Source organism: Falco naumanni, chromosome 15 (genome assembly GCF_017639655.2).
Source record: "Falco naumanni isolate bFalNau1 chromosome 15, bFalNau1.pat, whole genome shotgun sequence".
In the NCBI taxonomy this organism is placed as follows: Eukaryota; Metazoa; Chordata; class Aves; order Falconiformes; family Falconidae; genus Falco; species Falco naumanni.
In genome coordinates, this window is record NC_054068.1 from 16,805,525 (window position 1) to 16,828,904 (window position 23,380).

Sequence of the window (23,380 nt, forward strand, 5' to 3'; positions counted from 1 at the left end):
TGCTTTGCAGAAATATATCATGATGCATGAGGGAATATACCTTCCCAAAACTGATGTTAACTTTTTCCAAGCAGTCTGTGAAAACCAACAGTTTCTAAAGGAAAGACAGCTCTCCTCCCGGATGGTAGCTTCTACACAGTTCTCACTTTTGTCACTCTAGACAGAACGTTTTTCAAAACTACTACAGGCTTTCTCAAGGCTCTTATTCACGAATATAAATTTCTTGGCCACTGCTCTTGCTGTTGCTGTTATTATTATTCTAATAAGAGTTTACATGGTAGGGGATGACAACTAGACAGTAAATTGACAGTTACTTAGGTGTTCTCCAAGTAGAGATCAGAAATTAGTTTATATCATGCAGTTTCTGTAAGAGAAAAAATATTAGGAAATACATTTTATCTAGTCATAATATATACTGCTCTGAGACAAAAGCATTGTTTGTATATGCAGGTATAGAGCTATCAGAAGCAATGGAATAAACCTGTTTGCTCAAACCCGCAGAGAAGACATTGCAGCTCGCTGCTTGTAGCTTTTACCTTTGCGAAAGGCAGTGGTCTTGTGTGGGTAAATGTGGGGTGGGGTGTTTGAGCTCTGCTTATTTGATTCTAGCCCGACACCAGTATAATTTGGAACAACTCCTTAAAGCCAATGAAACCGTACCTGGAGAATCATATAAATGAGAGCAAAGAAGCAGATTTTAAATCTTTTCCTATGCAATTCTGACAATCGTTTGAAGTTTGTGATGAGGCTACAAGAAACAACTTAATATGCATAATTCATAATTTCTGTATGAAAACGCTAATATAATAATGAAATGGAGTATAATTTTTTAAAGCCTTTTAAGGATGTTCCATTGCAAATATTATCTGCTATAACTGGGGGGTTTGTATTAATTTTGATCTTATTCTGCTCTGAATCAGTCATGAAAATATCAAAGTCAAAATTCAACCAACTTCCCATTACCCAGACAAGGTACTCCAAAAAGGAAAAAACTTGAGAAAAACACCTGAAACACAGCAGAAAACCAAGCAAAGTACAAGCAATAATGAATAGCACACTTAGTTTATATTGTAAATAAATAAATAAATAAATAGAATCCTATATGTACATGACATAATTTGCAAAAAAAGCAACCAAGCAAAATTCCATCTTGGGAAGTGAAGAACTGCGTAAAATGTATTTCTGCTTGACTTCTAGACAAAAAAACAAGTGTAAATTCTCCTTAATGCTGTTCAAATCTCCAATGTTTTAATGAGCATGCTCACTTGGTATCAACTTTGGGTCTGTTTCTGTAGGTTGGCAGGTATTAGGAAAGAATAATGCTAATTTCACAGAAACACTGTTTCAAAACTCCCAAGAAAGATGCTGTAGAAGTTTAGCAGCATATTGGTATATTCTTTAATAGTCTTTATTTCTATACCCCCAGCTCCCTCTTATACTACTCCTTTAATAAATATTAATTAGGTTTACTATATATAACTGCTATTTTGTAACATAACAGTTCAGTGCAAGAAAATGAAAGCATATTTTTCAGTAACTAATAATCAGTAGCAAAAAAAGCTCTCCACTAAACCTTCTGGACTTGCATGAAAATGTGGTTTACTGATCAGCTGCTAAATATTTTAAAATTTTATCATTATTTTGTTTCACTGAAAAGGCACAGTGGGTTCATTCTCCCAACTTTTGTCTCATTCTCATATAGAGACTTTTTTTAGATTGTGCTCAATAAAAAGAATTTTTTACAGCTAACTCAAAGTACATTTTATCATCTGCCTCCTCCCTTCAGTTTGCTTATAGCCAGTGACAAAGTAATTATAATATATTGAATGCACTGTCTCTTCTTTTATTGCTGGTTTCTTTACTGCCTTCCCAGAAAGTTTGTAGTTAAAACAATTTTTACAGCTTTAAAGAACTGAAGCAAATTCATATTTCCAGAACTTCAGCCAGAAGTAACTATATTTTCAACAGTTGAATTTTCATTAAAATTTACAAAAGACCTCTGCCTTCACTGATTTATTGTTGCATTAGGTAAAACTACACACAGTGTATAAAATACTGTGTTACTCCGCTTGTAGTCTGATCTAACATGTTATCAGTGATTGCAAGTACATTTTATAACCCCAGCTGCTGAATCGAAAAAAAGGTGATACAAGCATCAATCTCCAGGATAAAATCAGAGCACTTTCTAACACAGTTTGACCTTAGTAATGCCTTTGGATAGTCTTACTTGTCTAAGTCCTTGCAACAATTACCAAGGGACTGTTAGAAAATGCAGCTTTAATGGTGCAGACTGGAATTACTAGCAGCATCAAAGACTTAAAACACTAACCCCGGAGATTTCCAAGCACAGGAAGAATTTGGGGAAACTCTGATGCCACTGCAGGAATGAAATGGAACAGGGCTGCAGACACCAGCCAGATTTTATTTGTGTTCTTTATTGTCTGCATCCCTGAACTCTGCAGTGTCATTAACAAATACAAAAAGCTATAAATAAAAAACCAGCTACAGATAACTAGACCTCAAGATACAGTTGACTCCAGCTATAGCTGCCAAATCTTATTTATAGCACAAGGAGACACAGTTAATTACAGGTCACAAAAATGTTAATTTCTGTTATAATACAAGTTACAGTCTAAGAATGAAAAAGCTTATTTTTGGCCTGAAATGGTTTCTCCTAATAGAACTCTGTTAATTTAAAACCCCATCTCATGTTTGTAGACTACAAAATAGGCAAAAAAAGGATAAATGTGCCTTATCAATTTATTTCATGGTCCTAAATATAATAACATCCAAATTCAAATAACAAGCCCAATCCATTTTTGGCAAGGCAAAATACTGAAGGTAAAAAAGAATTAGAGAAGATGATCCTAAAAGACTATTATGAGCAGTGGCAGTTGTATCTGTTTATAGTTAATATTAAATAGTTTTTTAATTAGTACAACAGATTTTTAAAACGTTCAGTCCTGGTGAGCCAGAAAGTGAATAAAAAATACACCTTATGAACAAGCCCAACCACTGCCCCCAAGGAAAGAATCAGTGATCACTTCAACTGTTCTGAAGTACATTGAATAATTATTAAGATAAACATAATCTGAAGGATGGAGTAAATTCTGTTGCATATAATCAGGCCCTGGTCACTCCACAAGCTGTAATTTATTTTCCCGTCATTTGCGTTTAACTTTAAAAGTATTTCAGGAAATGTAAAATAATATGATCTGAGCAGTCACAAAGATGATAAACATTTAACTTCAAAACTACATTTCAAGCTCTTAAAAATAAATTACGTACAATTTCAGGAAATAACACACCATTCTCTTGCAACCTGTAATTGTTGCTGCAAGATTGGCAAACTCATTTTTGGAGTGGAAATATCACAATTTAGGGCAACAGTATTCATCTGGCAGGTCTTACAGAGATACAAGAAAACAGTAGGGTAATTTGCATCAATATGCTAATCTAAATTTATACGTAGAGTCTACTTGGTTAGAAAGGTCATGCAACTGTAACTTTATATGGAAAATTAGCAGACTGGTTTGAATTAATATCCAGCTTCTACTGCAGATCAGACAGCCTCTTCAATAAAACAGGAAGGGCTGCAGCCTTCTATAGCTTGTGTTCATCACCACAACTTTTTTTTTTTCTTTTCCTTTTTGAGAGGGAAACTTCTTGTGAGTTTGAGTCCTTAATATGGGTTTACAATCCTTATGTTTAAGAACATATCTAAAATTCCAGCATCTAGGTCAGTACTAGGCTTTCTAAATCCTTAACAAAAATCTTTTTGTATCCCTTCATGTCAGATTTAATTGTCCATGGTGAAAGGAAACCCTAATCAGAATTCAAGAGAAGTACTCTAAGACATGTATCTTTCCAACTTGAACTATCCTATGATTCTGTGAAAGCATACAGGACAAAAAGCAAGTTTTCATCTTATTTGAAACACCAGAGCAAATAAAACAATTTAAAATTCTCATTCTTAAGTATTGGATGGCTTTTATACAACAGTTGTATAACAGTGAAGGTGCAGTGAGGCACACTGAGGGCAAAGCTCAGTTCACAAATACCTCATCCCTTTCAGAAGCTGGTCCTGGAGGACAATATTTGAGGCACAGTATTAAATCATACACCGCTTTTACAAAATGATTTTACAACCTATCAAAAAGAATCTGTCCTATGGTTCCCCCCCCCCGCCCAGTCCTCATTTCTGTCCAGTCTACTTAGTTGCCCACCACAGACAGTTAGGAACATTTGTGGGGTCCAAGACAGAAATAAATTAAGCATACAGACCTGCTGTGCACTGACTTGTACTGCTTCCTCTGAGTAGAAACCCAACAAGTGTAACTCTAGTTTTAGCAGTTTACTACACTAATAGCAAGCTCAGCTAGACGTCTTACTGAAATAGACCTAGAGCAAAGATCAAGACAAAGAGTTGAAAAGCTACCTGCAGTTACCCAGCCCTTCTGGCTAACTTACACCAGGACAAACCACAGAAGAGTCACAGCCCTTAATCCTTCCAAAGCTGATGTCTTCCCTGGGACTGCCTCCTCCTGGGAACCATTTGTGGTTGTACAGTAAGCTACAGGTAGGTCCCAGTTGCGCATAAGCATCTCGACATCTTCCACTGGGTACAAAGAGGAAAGCCCGCGCCCATTAAAGTCGGCAGAAGCTTTCCAGTTTCAAAGATGCTCTAATATCACCTAGAGGCAACAGTTCTGTACATGCTTCCCAGGTCCACGCCGGATCTGCATAACAGATCCTTTGCAACTGAGATCTCAGTTTGTTCTCATGTGGCCCTATCTAAACAGTGATAATGCAATTCAGGCTGAATATTGTTTGTTAGAAAGTCTTCATCTGTCATATGAAAAGTGTTAAAAGAAACTTCATTTTCACAGATATGTTTTCATCTAAAAATAACTTGAGATATTTAAGAACATTTCTGTATTTCTACTGAAAAAGCATTAGAATCTTTGAACAAAAGGCTTTACAAAAATGTAAATGCACTCTACAAAAATTACAGCAACAATAGATTTTGTTTACAGCAGCCTTGCAAGCATGCAGGCTTACAGCACTGCGTTTGTAGCAGTGGCGGTTGTACAGCCATGCTGGTTTGCACAGCTGTTTAAAGACAAACAGGAAAGAAAAGTCCTTGACCGGCGAAGCTGACAATTCCAATAAGGCTGACAACCTAACAGAAAGTGACACTGGTGGTGCTCAGTGGGTAGGAAGGGCAACAGCAAACAAAGAGGAGGGGAAAAGTGATCTTACAAGAGCCCTTTTCTGAAGGAATCCAGATGGGCACACCAGCCTTTGGGCTGGTTGGTTTGCTTTTTGATTTTAGGAGTGTCACATTCAGGTGTGACTGCCCAGAGATCAGCAAGCTGATGCAAAAAGGAGGAATTTTGGCTTGGAATGGATGACGACAGCACAGGAGGAGGACATGGAGAGCGTCTGGTAGAGAATGTGTGGAGAGGAAGGACCTAGAATAGCAATATTTTCTGCTGGGTTTGGGGACATCTGCAAAATACCAAAACATCCTAAATAAAGTGCTGTTGGGCAAACGCTTGGGACCGGCAGGGATGGTCAGGAACCGCAGCAATACAAATGAACACCGATCTGAATGAAGTCTCGTAGGATTTCTGCAACAGCCTTTTAGAGAAATCATAGCACACGGTTCTTAGAGAGCCCCTTGGGCACAGCTGCTGCTTCTGTAGGAAACACCACTCCAATGATTTTCTGCAGGTCTCAGCCTGAAATCATCTGCTGCAGTAAATTCACACGTTTAGCATTTGTTGCTGCTGTGACCAAAGGTTAATGCTTCACTGGTTGACTGAATCAAGATCACCAGTTGCTCATTATATATTTGTGTGGTCTTACTCATACATTTGATTTCAGCAGATTTTGAGTAATCTAATTCCCTGAATGAAATGAAAGCCATGTACGTAAGAGATTAAGTTTTGTTACTGCAGAACAAAGCAATTTCACAAATAATTTTCTTTTGTGGCTCATTGGGTCACTAAGGGTACATCCAGCCAGCACAGGCAGTTTCTGGCTGTAAACATGCTGAATGACCATCCTCCCAGAGCAAACACAGACAAGGAGGGAATATAGCAGCCTTGAACAAATCCATGACATCGGGGCTACAGCTCCTTTTGGCACAGATGGCTGCGTGCAGCGGATCTGACAACGTGTGGTGCTGTGTAATACCCAGCCCTGATGCAGATGAACACAGAGGAAGAACATCAAAGATTTTCAGGGAGCAGAGGGAAGGGGTTTGGGTTACCATCTTGCTTGAATCCACTTCCAAAAGCCACAGAAATGGAATACAATGTTTTAAAAGGATTTTCTCATCCAGGTGCTGAATAATATCTCACAAATCTTTGCTTTACTTTAAATATAGACTTGAATGAAGGCCTCTTTTATGCATTTGCCCAAAAACAAGAGAAAAAAATTGAAATTCTTTAAATTGATACGCTATTGTGTGGCTGTGCTTCTACTCAGGGTAACTAATTGGATAATTTAGCTATAAAACTAACCTAAACAATGTTACTCTGTCGAAAGTTCACCTTTCTGTCAAGTTGGCAGGGAGTTCAATGGAATGGTTTGAACCTGTGCTTGCAAAGTTGTGCCTGAGCAGGGTCAGGGAAAGCAGCCGGGGGGGACAGGGGGTGAAAGCATTAACCAGAGATGTTCCATTTGAGAGCACAGGTCTGCGAGCTTCCCACTGAACTGTAAACTTGCTATGCAAATGCTGAAATAAAAAGCCCTAAACTTTTCTCCTGAAAATACGGTGAGGCTGTGTGACTTCCAGCAGGCGAAGAATGGGAGGCACTGAGGATGAGGAGGTGCAGTGCAAGAGCCAGAAAGCAAGCCTGAAAGGTAGAGGGAGCAGGCTATTTCTCTTTGTTATCGAGTGAAATGACTCCACAAATATGACAATAAATCACTGGAGGAATCAATCTGAGTGGAGGCAACTGCTCCATGCTGATAATGCATCAATCAATATTTAATGTTTACACTTTAATTAATCTGCACGTAGGAAGCATTCTTTCAGTGACAAAAAAGTGATGAGAAATAAAACACCTTTTATATCAAACAGCGAAGAATGGCTGCCTATCTGTTCGGCTTTGATTGGGCCCTCAATTGATCATTGCAGCCTTTTTCGATTGCACCAGTGTGCAATGTCACATTTGGGTATAAAACAAACACAGCCTCTGTGAAGGAAGGAGGGGGAGCTTCTGAATCTGCTTTTGAGTGATTACAACTTAATCAGAACAAAGAAAGACTAATAGCAAAGTATGAGTTCTTTGAAGAGACCGGGCAGAAGCAAATAAAAGATTTTCAACATCTGCACCAATGACACCTATCTGGACAGATTTGTGCTGTGTATCACAATTATTGATAACTACTAAGGCTTTGGAAAAACGGTTCCGATGTTGACCCGCAAAACTGCCTTCCCTTATCAGACCTACCAGCGGAGACTGACGATCGGTTTATTTTGTCGCTTTTCTGCATGGCAGCGAAGTGCCAGGCGCTGTACGGACACAGGAGAAGTCACAATTCCTGCCTCAGAGTGTTTTTCCTCAGTGCTCTGTTTAACCCTTGTAAACTCTAGTTTCTTCTCCTTTTTAAAGGGCCTGATTCATTGTTCATTGATGTCAACTGAATGACTTCTATTGACTTCAGCGGGCATTGCATTAGTCCATAGATGAATGGTATCGAAAGACACAGTGATGAAAGACAAATGAAAAGACAGTGATACTAGACCAGTAACATTCAATTATTCTTTTAAAAAAAGAAAACCACAGCAGTACATTCTCTCTATATAACTAAAGTTTTCCTATCCTTATTTCTTAAATAATTGTTTGAAATGTACAGACTTTTCACATAACAAATGCAGTAGTATTTATTTTGAAAACACAGAGAGCTTAGCTTAGCTCAATTTAAATGACTGGAGATCTGAATCCAGATACAAAATTGCCACAAAGTTACAGAGGGTGGAACCCAGAGAAATTTTACTGTATTTTGTATGTCACATGCAAAGGATCTATGCAAATGTAAAATCATCTTAAGCTTTCAAGTACACCTGCTACTAATTACAAAATAATTACAATTTCGTTGTGGTTTGGGTTTTTTTTTCTTTTGCTGAAGAACTGTTGTTTTACTAGTCAACAAGTAGGAAGATTCTACTTGCAATCTAGTGACATTTAGTCGAGATGCCTGCCCAGATTCGGAACTGCCTGGTTTAAGGTGCTCTGGCTGCTGGCTTAGGCAACGCTTGAACAAAACCAGAAATAACACTATGGCATAAAGTTAGATACTAGAAGGAATTTGAAAATATTAATCCTCGATCCTAAAAACAAGGTTTTGTTTTGCTGAGACTGCATGATCTTTTTCTGTGGTTCACAATTTTTTTCTGGCTATTCCAAAAGTCTACATGGCTCAGAAACACACCCCTAAGACTGCTGACATTTTTGGATACCAAGAGCAGCGAAGTATTTAAAGCATGAATGACATTAGAAGGCTTCCATTTATTGGTCAAAAAGTTTTGAAATATAGTAGCATACAAAAATTGGAGGAAGTGTTCACAGGGGAAATGAAAGAAGATGAATATGACATTTAAAATGTAATAATAGAACTTAAGCTAACTTTTTAACTTCTGATGTTTACTTGTCATTCCCACTTACATTTTTTTCCCCACAAAACTTTGCATGTAGTTAACAAAACCCCAAAGATTTCATTAGCTCCATAAAAATGGAGACTATGCCTTCTCACCAAAATCCATAAATAGCTTTTCAGCAGACTTTACTCATACACACACATATCCACACAAAGAGTTGAGTCTGCAGTTTATCTTTTCCATAAAAACTTCTTCCCCCTTCTGTGCAAATCAGATGAACAAGCTAAAAGAAAAGGGCAAAGTCAAAGGAGAGGAATGCTCTATTGTAATGCATGATCAACTGCAAATATTTATAGAAAAGATGAAAACACTACTGTGTGCACATCAGGATTGCCCTAGGACAGCTTTAACATGCGTAGTTAATGTTTATGGAACAAAACAGACTTACTGAATGTGAAATCTTAATTTTCCTCATATGCACCTAAAGTTAATTCACCAAAAAAAATAATAAAAGATTACTTGCTCGATAAAATCCTGAGGGGACAATGCAAAGCACTTACTGTTGTCACTGGCAGGCAGAAAACCTCACAGTTGCATTTCCTGAGGACTTTATTCTCCAGCTGTATACAGCTTTCTGCACACAACTGGTGCAGCAGCCCAACCTGGAACGCCAAATCCTGCCCTCCATGAACTTCAGTTTCTTTGGAGCTCCAGGGAGCTGCACGGTTTGGCCTGCAGCAACAATCTTGCCATTCAGGGAGACAGGTCCCATACCATGCTTTTAAAGCCCTGTTAGCTGACCTCCTGAGAACACAAGTCCATAAAGTTCCTTCTTTGCTATATAGCTGAACATTGCAGCTAGCAAAGGATATGTGTCCTGGTCCTGGACTCCTATCAGGGCTATGGTGAGTTCCTAGGCTTAATCATCGCTTCAGACTGCCAAGCCTGAGCACTAGGGCACCCTCCCAGCAGCACTTCTGGCTACAGCTGTTGGCATTAACCTCAGTACTTGCACCTCAGTTTTATAAGCAGCACCCAGTGAGATCTAAGAGTATCGGTCCCTACGTAGCACCAGGGCTTAGGCTACTTTTCCACCTCAGCCTTGTCACACCTGTCTGCTGCATGAAAAGAGACTGAAATGTACTAAAAAACCCTGGAAGACTAATAATTCATTAACCTGACAAATGAAATGTAAGTCCTATCGATCAAGAGTAGAACTTCTTGGTTATAAAGGAAGCATATATTATTCTGACAGTATTTTCACAAGATAAACTGAAGTTACAAAGAAGGCAACCAATTTGATTCAAATAACTGTCTCTCCTCAGAGACATTCATGATTGTAGTCATCAAGCACAAGCTGGTGGGGTTGTGTGACTACCCCCGTTTTTACAGATTTGGATAACTGCATAATATCAAGGAAACGGGACTGTATCACTCCCAGCGTTTCTGACTGCTGTTCCTGTGGAACATACTAAGCAAAGGCTGGCTCCTGCCCCACTGAATCATGACACTGCAAAATACCAGCTTGGAAGACGTGCAACAATGCGCACGCGCACACAGGGCGATCGCTTCTCATCTATCACTAGCCCTGAAAAGCTCAGGGCTTATGGTACGGCTAATGAGAACACACACACTTGCAGCTGGCCTTCCACCACCTGTAGAAGGTGAAAGTCGGCCAAACGCCTACAAGACTCTCCAGTTGTGATCAACGGGTGGAAACCAAAAGTGTGGCTCAGGTTCAAGTCCCAGACTAGTTACAGCAGTGCAATACCAGTGCCAACAGACCCACTTAAGAGGGGAGGGCTCGGAGCGAGAGGCAGTCTCTGGTATGCTGTGATGGTAAAATATATTAGGGCAGGCATCAATTTACCTTGGTTAGTTATGTTTTTCGTTATGCTGCATTTTGGTGCCCAGGGGCCTAATTTATAATTCTAATAATAAAATGTATTATGAAGTATAAGCCAAGCACATGCAGGTTCTAATTCTATTTCCTCTCAAAGGAAAGAGCTAAGCTGTTAAGCTCCAGGTTCTTTCAACATTTCCTATTTGTGACAAACACAAAAATCTGAAATCAGCGATGTACCATTGCAAGACATTTACAAAGCACGGGTAGGTAGAGCAAGTTAAATATCTGCCTGTTGGTTTTTTTTAATCCCCAAATGATATTTCTGGTACCTCAGCATCACAGCTGTCACGATGCCTGGCTTTGCAGGTAAACCAAAGTTACAGGGAGGGAACCAATCCAGTTCAGACGTCCTCACTGCCTCAGAAAAGCTGCCATCCCTAAGCCTGTGGGGTGGTACTTCTACTGACGTTCCTACAGTGAGAACATACAGGCCAGCTGAGGGATCTCCCCAGTCCCTAAGGATGGAGGAAACCCTAATCCATTTAGTAGAGAGGCTCTTACACCGGTGTGGTTGTAGAAGTTAACTGAAGAGCCCAGCTGTTAGTGTTGTGCTATATTTGCCCTTGTTTGTACCTAAGAACTGGGGGAGAATGTTCCATTATTTCCTTCCCTCTCTACCTGGAGGACATGGCGCCTGTGCCAGGCTCAGCTGGCGGTGGGTCCCAGCTCGCTGCGTCCCCTTGCTGAACACACTTACTAGGACATGCTTTGTACAACAGAAAAACAATTTTTATGTGTGTGGGACCAAGCTAACAAACAGGAAATTATGTTTAATGAATCAAATTGTTGGTAATTTATGTTAAAAATATGATATCAAAGAGCAAGACTAGCAACTCTATCATTAATAGTTTTTATAATACTTAATATTTATGCTATAAACATAAGTTTTAATTAAAAAAAATACCCCTGCAGTCATTTTCACTGATTAATGTTGATATTGATGACAAGGTAATACTGTTCATCTTATTTAAGCTGAATAAATAATGAAGAAGAGTTAATAAGAATACAGCTAGCAAGCATAATAACGGTCCTTAATCTTATGAAATTGTTCTTTACTCATGCGAGCAGTCAGCCTCGCTAATGTCAGTGGCCCAAATTCTGCAGCCCTTAATCACATACCGTTACCTTCAGTAGCTGTTGTTCTCAATTTAGGATCAAAGACGGCAGTTCGCTGAGGCCGCGCTTTCAAGGCAGGATTGGGCCCAGACTTTTAATAAGGGGTTTGGTGGCTTACAAAGAGGTGATTAAGATCTTCCTTTGAAAAACACGAAATGTAGAGTTCTTCTTTTGGATTATAACAGCACAGATAGCCGTAGCTTGTGGATTTCAGAGCATTAACCACTAATCCACAAGCGAACTGAAAGGTTTTTGTTTGTTTGTTTTGCTATTACAGTGTTTAGTTGAACTTGTCAACCTTCAGTTCTCCGTAAGTCATATTTAAGTTTCTTAGCAAAATATTTTATCACATCTCTGTGAATATGTCCAAGGGGTGAGAGATTTCCTGGTTATTTGCAAAACCTAGGGTAGGTTTTTCTGTTTGGTTTGGTTTTTTTTTTTTTTTTTTTTTTAAATGAAAATCTTGCACTTATTCCTGAGAACTCAAACATGAAGTTTTGGAAACTAACCCACAATATAAAAGTTTCTATTTTCCTTAAGTGACATTCAAGGATTGCTGTTTGTCAGTGACAAACAGAAAGTACTTAGTATAATTATTATAGCACCTCAGTAAAAATCAGATTCTAGCCGTAGGTGATTGCAGCTATAAAGTTTCCAGAATAGGAACAATGAGCCCTATGAAACTAATGAAAAAAATCGCCAACTTCCTCACTCCAAAGCCTGATTTTTACAAGGACTCTATTTCTTCCTGGTTGCCAAAACCGAACAGTTTATTTGAATCTAGCTTAGGTCTCCAGGAAAACAATTTTAATGTAAAATTGAATAATGTTGCAGCAATGACAGGATAATTAAGTGGTTTCAGAATTAGAGCAATATTTAGGTGCATTTACTGTAGCATGCCCCAATAATGAAAATAAAGAAACCATATTCTAATGATAGCATAGCTACAGATGATAAATATCCAGACATACCCCTCACTGTATCACTGTACTGTAATCAAATGAATTAGAAATCTAATGACTACTTTGACACAAACAGGTATTTAATATGCTGAAAATGTACCAGATTTTCCCCCTCAAGCATTAGTAAAATCCCCAAGAAAATTAAAATCCAGGTCATAGCTAAATTCCTTTGAAACTGGGATTTAAATAAAAAAAAGAAAAAGGAAAAAAAAGTTTAGTCACTGTAAGAATTCTTTGTGCTGTTACATTTTTATAAGGTTAAAGCTAAAAATAAGATCAAAATCTCTTTGGAGTTTACATTAAAAAATAGACCAGGTGTGTTCAGAAACCCATCACACATATGCCTGTTACACAGATGCGGACCAATAAATTAATTAAAGCTACTCTCCTTTCAAATCAGAACAGGGGAAAGAGCTGTTAGGGACATTTATGGGGTGATGTTCTCTTGACTGACAAGTTTTTCATGCTTGGCCCCTGTTGTACGAGTCACTGATACTTCTCAAACATTTTCCAAAAGGAAAATTAAATCACTGTCTGTCTGTAAAGCACAGAATTTTCTAACCTGTTTCCAGGTAGTTGAATTGACACTAGGGAGAGATGGCATGGCTGTTTATCAGTCATGAAAAGTGAACAAGGAAACGAGGTTTTGATATTGACCTGATTAAAATCTTTACTGGTAATTCTAGCCGTCACACATAAATTAAAAAAAAAAAAAATATCAAAATCTGCATGGGAAATATCTCACTCTCCCTAGTATGCTATACTTCATTGTGGCAACCAGCATCTGAGTTGATCAAGTGAAAAAGTATCTTGTGCTGACCTTAAATCCTACTATACTTAAAAGACTTGGAAAAATAAATAGAAAGGAATTTGAGGAACAGTAAATGGTCCTGAAAGGGCTACGTGACTCCTTGAAACATACGCTTCTCTACCACTTTAAGGACAAACAACGTTCATTTCTGCATTTCTTCTTCCAATTATACAAATTTAATTTTTTTGTAAACCACACAATTGCTGGAAAAAGGAATTAGTCAGTATAAGGGGTTATTAAACACGGCGTTCACCCACTGCTTTTACACAGAAAAGGAGCCTGAAAAAAACCAAAGCTGATTAATATGAAAGGCAGCTAACCTAAAAACTAAAACTTGAACTGAATGGTGTGCGCTAATCTTTCTCAAATACACTTACGAAAGCTAAATTTGCTGGTATTTGTCATTGCTATGCAGGCTAAGTGTACATGTGAATATCATCTCTTCAGTTCTGAGCAAAGCAGTAAAAAACCAAGGAATTTTATCCTTACTGGTAATTTTCTGAATCTCCTGTCCATCTACAGCTGCTTGAATAGCAAACACTTCACAGTCCAGGGTCATTTGTGATAAACTTTGTTAAAAAGCCGCCATTCATTACCGGTAGTTTCCTTAATCCTCAAGTTGCTTGTAAGGAAAAGATTGAAATTCTGTGCTATGTATCTGCTCTATTAGGTCCACAAGCAAATAGCTCAACAAGTTAGCCACGTTAATAAAATACTTGCCAGATCAAAATCGTAATAGCCAGTCTTAGACTTGCCATTGTTTATTGATGTTTGTTTGCCAGCCTATCTGAAGATATAAGGAAAAATCTTAATAGCTCTGGCCACTCATTAGCAAAGTACCATGGAGTCCTAATCCCATAAAGATATTAAACCATTTTTCCCTACAACAGCAACAAATGGAGGGAATTCTCACTGCTTATTAAGATGTGGTACATTCTTTGCATATTGAGTTTCTTCTTATACTTTGAACTCTTATCCCTCATCATTCTATATCTGAGGCTAAGATCAAAGTAGATCGGCCTTACAGAGCTACAGATGAGTGGCCGCCTTTCAGAGAATATTAATGCCCTCTTGAAGAGCAAAGCTGGGAAGGAGGTGTAATCCCCTGAAGAGAGAGCCCTGTGAGCCTTGTCATAGCCAACAACTGTAGCATGCTTGCTGGATCAGCTGTTAAAGAACGCAGCCTCGCTGAGGTGGAGCTGCTTACCCCAGTTTAACAATGTGGCCCAAATCTCCAAGCAAGAGTGAGTCGAAGTCTTTTTTGGAACTAGAAAGTCATGTAAATGTGGATTCTGGCAGACTGGCACAGAGCAATGTGTTTTATAGCAGGAAAACATGTGACCAATTCTGTATTTTGCACTGCAAAATTCTCCGCTCTTTCTGATTTAGACTTGTGACTTCTGCAGTTTTAGTTTTTACTTCTCACTACCTCACCTACTTCAGGATTGGTGTTGTTGATGAGCTGGTTGGCAGTGGCCAAGACGGTGTCCCCCCCTTCAATCTTCCCCTCCCAGCAGCGATCCTGCAGCACAGGGTTTCTTTCTTGCCTTCAGACTGCTCGCAAGCCTTTTAAAGGGGAATTACTTTAGACGCTTGTTAAAGGTAAGAGTAAACATGCTAAGTACTAAGACATTCAGTGGGTATCGTTATATGAAAAGAAGAAATGTTATTTTCATTACAGAGGAAAATCTAGTAATAAAAAGTATTACCTGCATTTATAGCCCTTGTAACCTAATTTTTGTGACAAAGCAAAGAAGTAAAAACATTCCTTTCTGCCTTTCAGTGACCCCTATAAGAAACCCCCCATGGAGTCATTTAGGATAGTAATTTGAGTGAAAATATATGCAGCCTTTACTTTGCCTGCTCTTCTTAAATTAATAACCCTTACCAATGATAAATCTGAAAGTTTCTAAAGATGTTTGCAAAAATGCCCTCAAATTAGTAAGTAATTAAAAGAAATAAAAACTAAAAGACATTTTCCACAACATAAAAGAGTGACAGAACATGGAGCTGTGTTGTTCAAATGTTAAAACTGTACATAAAATACCCCTTCAATATATGCTGCCAGTAAAAACCAAGGCAAAGCAGGTCATTAAAATGTCAGACTTGGGGCAGAGTGGAAAAAACGCTGTGTTTAAAAGTAAACATGTAGACCTTTTATAATTATTTCCCCTTAACGTTAACTGTTAAAAAAAAAAAAAAAAAAAAAAAAAAAAGGCCAACACAAACCCCAAACAAACCGAACCAAAACTAAACCCCAAATAAACAGCTCTGCATCATCAGGATGAAGAGGCAAACTCCAGTCCTAATCTTGTTTCCAAGTGAACCTAAGGAGATCTTTCGGGTCTTGATGCAGTCTCTGGATGTCAGCTTTGTGCACAAAATGTAATTTTCCTTTATCCAGTTTTTCTAAAGCAAATCCAGCCATGTGTCCCTGCCATTAATACCCATGTCATGTTTATGCTAAGGCTGGGTCTAACAGGAGCATTAGAAATCTTGGGAGCCCCGTGTGCGGGAGGGGAACCCTTGGAAAGATGCTGATGCGCCACACACAGCCTTGAGCTGACCAAGGGAAGGGCTCTCACATTTGCTGCTGTGATGATATTAGTGTCCGCAGGCAGAATTTCAGCACTGTAAAGAGCTCAGGCTAGAGGACTGTGCTCAATCCCTTCTCCTCACATGAACTGAAACTGCCCGTTGAAACTGGTAGAAGATTCAGTTAGCATAAAAGAGACGTTATGCTAGTTATGAGGGAGCTGAAAGCCATACTAATACTACTTAGTTGAATTAATCTGTTTTTGCAGTGCCATGCAGATGAATCAAGACAGTAAAATGAAAACCAAAGTCTGCATCTTCAAATACGAAGTATTTTGAAATGTTGAAAATAAAGAGGTTGCATTTGGCTGTCACTTTTCCTATTTCCAAGCTTTTTGAGCCAGGAACAAAGACTGATATCCCTCTGACTCATCAATCACCTTCCAGTTTTGTTTCCCTTCTACTGGAAAAAAAGTGCATCATGGCACTGAAGAAAAATTTTTCCATCTCATTAGTTTTGTGCATTTTAAGCAAAGTGTCTGCATATGAAGTTGGTATAATATCTGCACCGTGTCTTTTACTGAGCTGAATTCCGGAAGCGTGTCTAAAAGGTGGCAATGCTCTAGTAACCACTCTGTCCACATTAATTCACATTAATTGGGCTAGTGTATATCTGTAACACCACCACTGATACACACGTTGTTCCAGATTAGTTTTGGTTTAACAACAATAACAAAACAAACAAAAAAAAAGTAGTTAGCTCATAAAACTCAGATAAATTTAATGATTAGAAAATGAAAAGGTTGTACCCTCAGGCAGATTCTGGGACTCCCACTGAGGTCCATGCAGGAATACAGGTATCTTATTTTACCCTCTAACATCTCCATATTTTTGTTCCTTTAAAACTGACAAATAGCACCGCTGAAAGTACAGGTTGTCACATTTACAATCAATGATTAAAACCAACAATCTGCTGGTTTCCATCTGATAAGAACAGAGCTCAATGTGGAGAGACAATGAAGAAACACAAAATACTACCAAGAGGCTCAACTTCTATTTTAATAGCCATTTTTCTTTAAACTAGCTTCTACAATGCAAATATTTTGAAGTTGTGGAAAAAAGCCTGGAACCGTGGTTTGACAGATGTTATACTCAAAATATACAGACCATGGGAGAATATTAATCTGCATATTTATGCTTTTTCTAGTTTCTGGTGTTTTACGTAGGATAATCAAATAGATCAAGAGGAGACAGAGCTGTGGACCATGTTTTAGACTGCTGTCATCGGCTCAGCAGAAAAAGAGACTTGCATCTTTAGACAGCTGTGGTTCAAGGCTGCTAATAACAGACCTGTTACCGTCAATACTCCCTCAGTATGTATGACCAGCGTTTCTTAGTCACAGGCTTACGATGGCAACTGAAAATAGCCAAAGCACACTATATATGTATTTTTTTTGCCAGCTCTACAGTTTTCATTCTATGATAAAAACAATGAGTAATACTTAAACAGGATTAAAATTAGATGTTGGAAAGATGGTTTCTAGTCACACGTAAAGCCTGCAAGTAAGAAGTCCAAATCTTTTAAACAAATATTGAACAAACAAGGTGGCTTTAGTCCACTTCTATACTTTGCACCTTTTCATTGTGGCATTTTGATCCAGTAACAGGAACCTAAGGCCAGGCTTAATGCATCATGGAGCCCACGGCTTGTGACCTCTGGCTTTAACGAAGGCAGCACACCACGAACCTGGAGGGCTGGTCCTTAATTAAAACAGTAGCTTTGAACCCATTTCTTTTCCTATTGTTTACAAGTATTCAGCATGATAATCCCAGTTTAATAAGATTTACTAGTATTATGACACCTCTTTAAGTTCTTATTTCTTTAAAGGTAAGCAAAAAAGTTATAGATACTTGTATTCTTTATGCAGAATCATCTTCTATCAACAGTGGCAATTCCAGAGCTGGGAAATAGGTTTTGTTTTGGGTTCTTCAACCTAGATAAAAAGAATGGAATCAATTTCTCGGGAAATACTAGCTTGCTTGCAGTTCATTGTGAGAATGACAAAAGCTAGTTCTTGATTTATTATGTAACTGCTGTTACTGTCTTCCTGGCCACAGGCTAAAACCAGCAGCCAACTCTCCATTACCAAACTACCAAAAAAATGCGATTTGAAAGTACACATTCAATATTTCATACATTTTTAAGATTTTAAAGAGCCTAATCATAGATCTTCTGAAATCCTGTGCCATACTCCAAGGAAATCCCTAAGAGAGATGCTTTTCATGAATATTTGGCTTTGATTGCTCAGAAATTTAAGAAAACTGGGCTCCCTTCTATATTTCCAAAGCACAGACTCGGCTGACACCCAAACGGAGGCAACCTGCTCAGAGTCCTCAGGTCTCCACATACCTAATTTCTAGACAGCCAACAGCAAAAATATACCTCTCCAAATAACACTTACATATTTTGAGATTTAAGAGCACATGATAAACATAACATGAAATACCACCCACCTTCTACCATCAGAGTCTTTCTTCAGGGTTCAAAGCTCCTATAACTTAATGATAACAACCAGCACATAGCCTAAGTATGAACTATAAGTTATGGACACCAAGCTGCTTTGTTCTTATAATTTCAGAGGTTTGGGGTTTTTTTAGGGAGCTAATCAGCAAGGTCTCTAGGAGTCTTCTCCTAGAACTCCCATTTCCCACAAGTTCCTTTTCACATTCTCAATTCTGGTCAACCCTGAAGACTGTGGGCCTGTCTTTTTGTAAGTGATGGCTTGCCTTGTACTCAAACTGGCATTGCCAACAGAGCAAAGAATCACAGCTACCTGGCCAGCAGGTATTTCTTTCTCCGGTGTTACCCCCTGTGCTTCAGAAGGCCAGGCATCCCTACAGCAGTATCATCCATTCAAACAGCAGGTTAAATGCAGTTTAAAAAAAAAAAAAAAAAAAAAAAAAAAAAAAAAAAAGAATGGGGGTGGGGTGTGTGGTGGTGGTGGTGGTCGTGATGAGACAACTAGGTATCAGCTGTTTGACCAGAGGCTGGACAATCAGCACAGTTCTGGGGCAGGGAAAGCTGCAGCATGGGAAGGCAATGCAAGACACCTGTGCTCACTAACCTTTTAACCCAGCACAGTTTGCCTGCCCACAGCTGCATGTAATCTGGCTGATGTTCCCCAGTTACAGAAAGGGATGGGTTAGGAATAATTCAAATTAACTGGTCAGCCAGCAGAACTGGGGGAGTTGCAAGCTTCTACCAAAGTGTGGTGATAAAACATTTTCAGTCAGAACAGCTGCTTATAGATGTAATGTTTGGCATTAAAAGGTAAATTGAGCAAGCCTGCAGTATTTTAAAAAATGTGCACAAGTTCCCTTGCGCCAAAGGACACGTGGCATCGTATCTCTACAGTCAGTGGTATGAGCTGTTCATGGAAACATCTTTAACTGGCACAGCTACACCTGGAAAACTGGGTGATTCGCACCTTTGCTTTCTCCTCTTTGTTAACTCATCATCCTGCTTTTCTGTGTTGGAACCAGCAGGTCCTACAAAGCACTTCTGTGTCCTGCGAGCCGCTCAAGAGCTTTAAACACTGCTGAGGTGTAGATCTACAGATGCCTTCCACTTGTTTCTTGCCCTCGGATCGGGAGAACGCTTTCTAAGAAACAGAAGGATCTGATTTACCTTCATTTATGTTGTCATTACAGCACTGAAGTTTGAAATCAGTATTTCAAGGCAATGGTCAGAAACCTAGCAGCATTCCTGTATGAGCTGTCATCACCATCTGCACTGCCACTGACTTTTTCTTAACTGATCCAGTTGAAAAATAACCTGGCTGAAAAAGAAAGAAAAAAAATGTGAGATTAGTTTGAGTCCAGTTCGCTGTGCCTGTGCAAACGCTTTTGCTGGAACAAGGCAGGAGGGGCAGCAGGGACCGAAGCTGCTGCAGAAACGCAAGTGTAGCCACATTCCTTGATATTTGAGTAGACGGCCAGACCGACTTAAAGTCAAATGTTTTTAGGTGGATTGTAATCTTTTTTATAATCATTATTTTTTCTCACATTCCAGATAGAACCAACCACAGAAAGGGTGTTTCTCCGGTGGATCTGTTCACACAGTACTTTGTGTTGGCAGCTCATTTCTGTCTTAGTCATGTTTTCATTTTTTCTTTAGCAGATGTTTACAATTACTCCTTAAAATGTTTCCATTTTCTGTGATCATTGAATGTGAATGAGGTGACATTTTTAAAAATAATTGTAGCTTTTTCTGGCCAGAAACCATGTTGTTAGATTCAAATAGTCTTTGTCTTTTAAACTGTGGTAAAGGTTTTATATCTTTGTAACAGCAGCATCTGCACTGGTTTGCTTATTCTTTTTTTTTTTTGCCAAAATCAAAGTGTTATTTGTCATTATCTGACTGTATCTTGTATCTGGTAATCAGATGTGTATATGTCTTTTTATTTAACCTTAAAGACACAAAGCTTAGTCTCCTGAATTTGTGCTTGAGAATTTCTTGGGAGGACTGCAGAACAAATGGTATTACAGCAGCCTAAGCTCCTGAAATGCAAAGGAACATTTCTTTGCTTTTCTTTCAATCAGTTTTTTCATTTGTTTTTATTGACCTCAGTTTAGATCAAAGTTCTCACAAATAATTGCCATGTTGCCAACACCTGCAATTATGTTACAATGTTTGTAACGCTTCAAATGTTCTTCAAAAACCCATTCCTGGGAGTCACGCAAATTTTTGAGAAAGCTCATCCGTTGCTTTTTTTTCCCTTCTTTTGTTTTGAAAAAATAAAAAAAAATAAAAAAATTCATTTGCAGCAAAATTATAAAAATATGCCATACATTTACCGTAAAGGCTTAAAAAAGGGTGTCACACATATATTTTAAAAGATCACTTTATTTAATGCAGTCTCGTGACTTTTGGAGTGCTGACTCACGATTTTTGCATGCTTGACATCAGCAATACCACAACTAAGAGAAAATCTTTGTGAAAGATTCCTTTCTAGTCCTCTTGAGACAAAGGGATCCTCCAGGAAAAAAAACAGAGAAACAACTGTTTCTTATTCATGATAGTTCTCAGTTAAAAACAAGCACAAAACCCAACTTTAAAGCAAACAATCTACAATATCTGCCAAACCATTCCTGCATTCTTTCTTCACTATAAAGACTCAAAAAAGGTACAAACATTTTTTTTTTCCTTTTCTTTGGTAGAATGGTATGAAATCACGTAACGTATGAAAATGAAGCTTCTAGTATAATTTAATATTTTTCAATTAACAGCTTCTTTTAATATGCCCGATTCCTCCCTCCCTTTTGTCAAGCAAGAAGTCTGGCATTAGGGACAGACAATGACTTTTTCATTAATGATCATATGTTATTTTTAATTATACTATATATTTTTTTAGCTTCCATAAAAGAAATATAACAATTTTAGGATGACATTCCTTCTGCTTAATTAAAAAAAGTTTTCCTTTACTAGGAATACAGTACTCCGAGAAAAACATGAAAATTCCACTGAAAAAAGAGAATAGAGCCTTTTTACTCTTAAATGAAAATTTTGGCCCATGAGTTAATGCATTTTCATTGCAGTACATTAGTTGATCTGTGACTTCAAGGTTCTATTTGTTGAAAACAACTACAAATATTCCTTATGGCTAATAATACAAAAGGTAATCAGTATCTATTATTAACATTACTTGATAGTAGTAGTAGAGGGAATCTAACAATATATTATACTAACAGTAAAAATTTGATTCTGGAGCTGGCTGTTTAGCAGTCAAAACTAGCCTCCTTTATCAAGCAAAACTTCCAATTAATTCCAAATTCCAGTTTTTCTGCATTAAGACTTCAGGATAATTTGCTTGTGGGTGGGATAAAAATGGTTGGTATGTGCCTTTATTAGAATAAATATTTTTGACATAAACTCTTTCAGAGGCAAATCAGGTCAAAGGATGATTTACAAAATTGTCATTGTCATATGGCATTAATTTGATAGCTCATTTCAATTGACATCTGTGAGAAACAGTTGGACATGCTGTTTCTCTTGCATTAACCAGACTTTTTAATTAATTATGCAAAGCTGAAAGCAAACAAACAAAATTAGACTGAAAAGTAAAACTATACTCAAGTAAAGCTACACATTACCCAGCTAAATTCACACTATAACTAAGTCTAAAACTGTCCTGTACTATGAATTACTTTGGAATAGCAAACCCATCAGAACCATCATTCAGGGAGTGCTGCTCAGCACAGAATACGAAACCTTCTCCAGCACCATAGATCACTCTTTTTTTTTCTCACCCATTTGTTCTACATACAGACATGAACAAAAATGCTATTATTACTTCTAAATATCAATTCTAAATATTTCCACTATTTCTAATACCAGTAATACTACTGTTTCCTCACCATCAGTCTTTCAGAACAATATTGAAATCAGAGACTATTTAAGTATTTTGTTCACAAAGTTGGATCTACTGAATAGCAGGCAATAAAATATGTTATTTAATCTATGCTGCACCAGTCCTTTAGCTCACAAAACTCATGCTGGGTCTCTCTAAACATCAGTAAGCATAACACTAATTTAAGAATGCCAGAGCATCACTGCTCTGTAATATTATTATCCCATATTTGTAGTAAGTCTTTGTAACCCCGATTTACCTAAAAATACAATTTTTCTTTTAGTCTTTTTAGAATGATACTATATTTTCATGCCATCTCAGTAGAAATATATCTGAATAGAGAATTCTTGTGGCAAAGTAGCATTAGGACACCACAAGCTTCAAATACATCAATACAAAGTAAAGGTGGGGGTTTTTTCTGTTTTTTTTGTTTTGGTTTTTTTTTTTCCCCTAGGTTGTAAATATCCAAGATGCTGCTGTGCTATTTGATCAAGATGGAGTTAAAAATTACCTTATAAGCAATATCTAGAGCACTTCAACATTCTTAATGTGACTTGAGCTTGCCTATGTGAAATCTTGTCTTTTGTGACTGCTCTCCCGTAGAAACAAAATCCTATTGTAAGACCTCAAGCCACCAGCATTTCTCTTCTTCCCAATTAAAAAAAAAAAAAAAAAAAAAAAAATTTAAAGTCTTCACCTCAGCTTGGGCTTTGGCTACATCATTCATCACTCAACTAATGTATAAAATCTCATAGAAAAGAGCAATTATTTCTGTACATATATCACTTCATTAAATAATGTAAAGATTATTTGCAAGAAAGGACTCTATGCTTGAAATCTGGGTAGTCCTGGAATATAAAACCTCAATTTGTAATGTGAGTTCTTGGCTGTACAGATTGCTGTAGATACAGGGTGGTGCAGACTGAAAAGACTGTTTGTTGGCTGTTTCTTTCTGACACAGTATATGAATCCCATTCTGAGGTGGTCTGCTGGTTGCCTGCAGTGCAGAAGAAACTGTTTCTCTTT

The 23,380-nt window shown here is 38.0% G+C and overlaps 1 long non-coding RNA gene across 1 annotated transcript; it reads right to left on the reverse strand.

The window, feature by feature from the left end:
- Positions 1-413: 413 nt before the first annotated feature.
- Positions 414-19,778, reverse strand: LOC121097728. The gene is made up of 3 exons (XR_005831065.1): positions 19,633-19,778; positions 17,856-17,938; positions 414-660 (listed from the first exon to the last, which is right to left on the reverse strand). It is a non-coding gene; the product is annotated as an uncharacterized LOC121097728 (long non-coding RNA).
- Between the last annotated feature and the right edge of the window lie 3,602 nt (positions 19,779-23,380).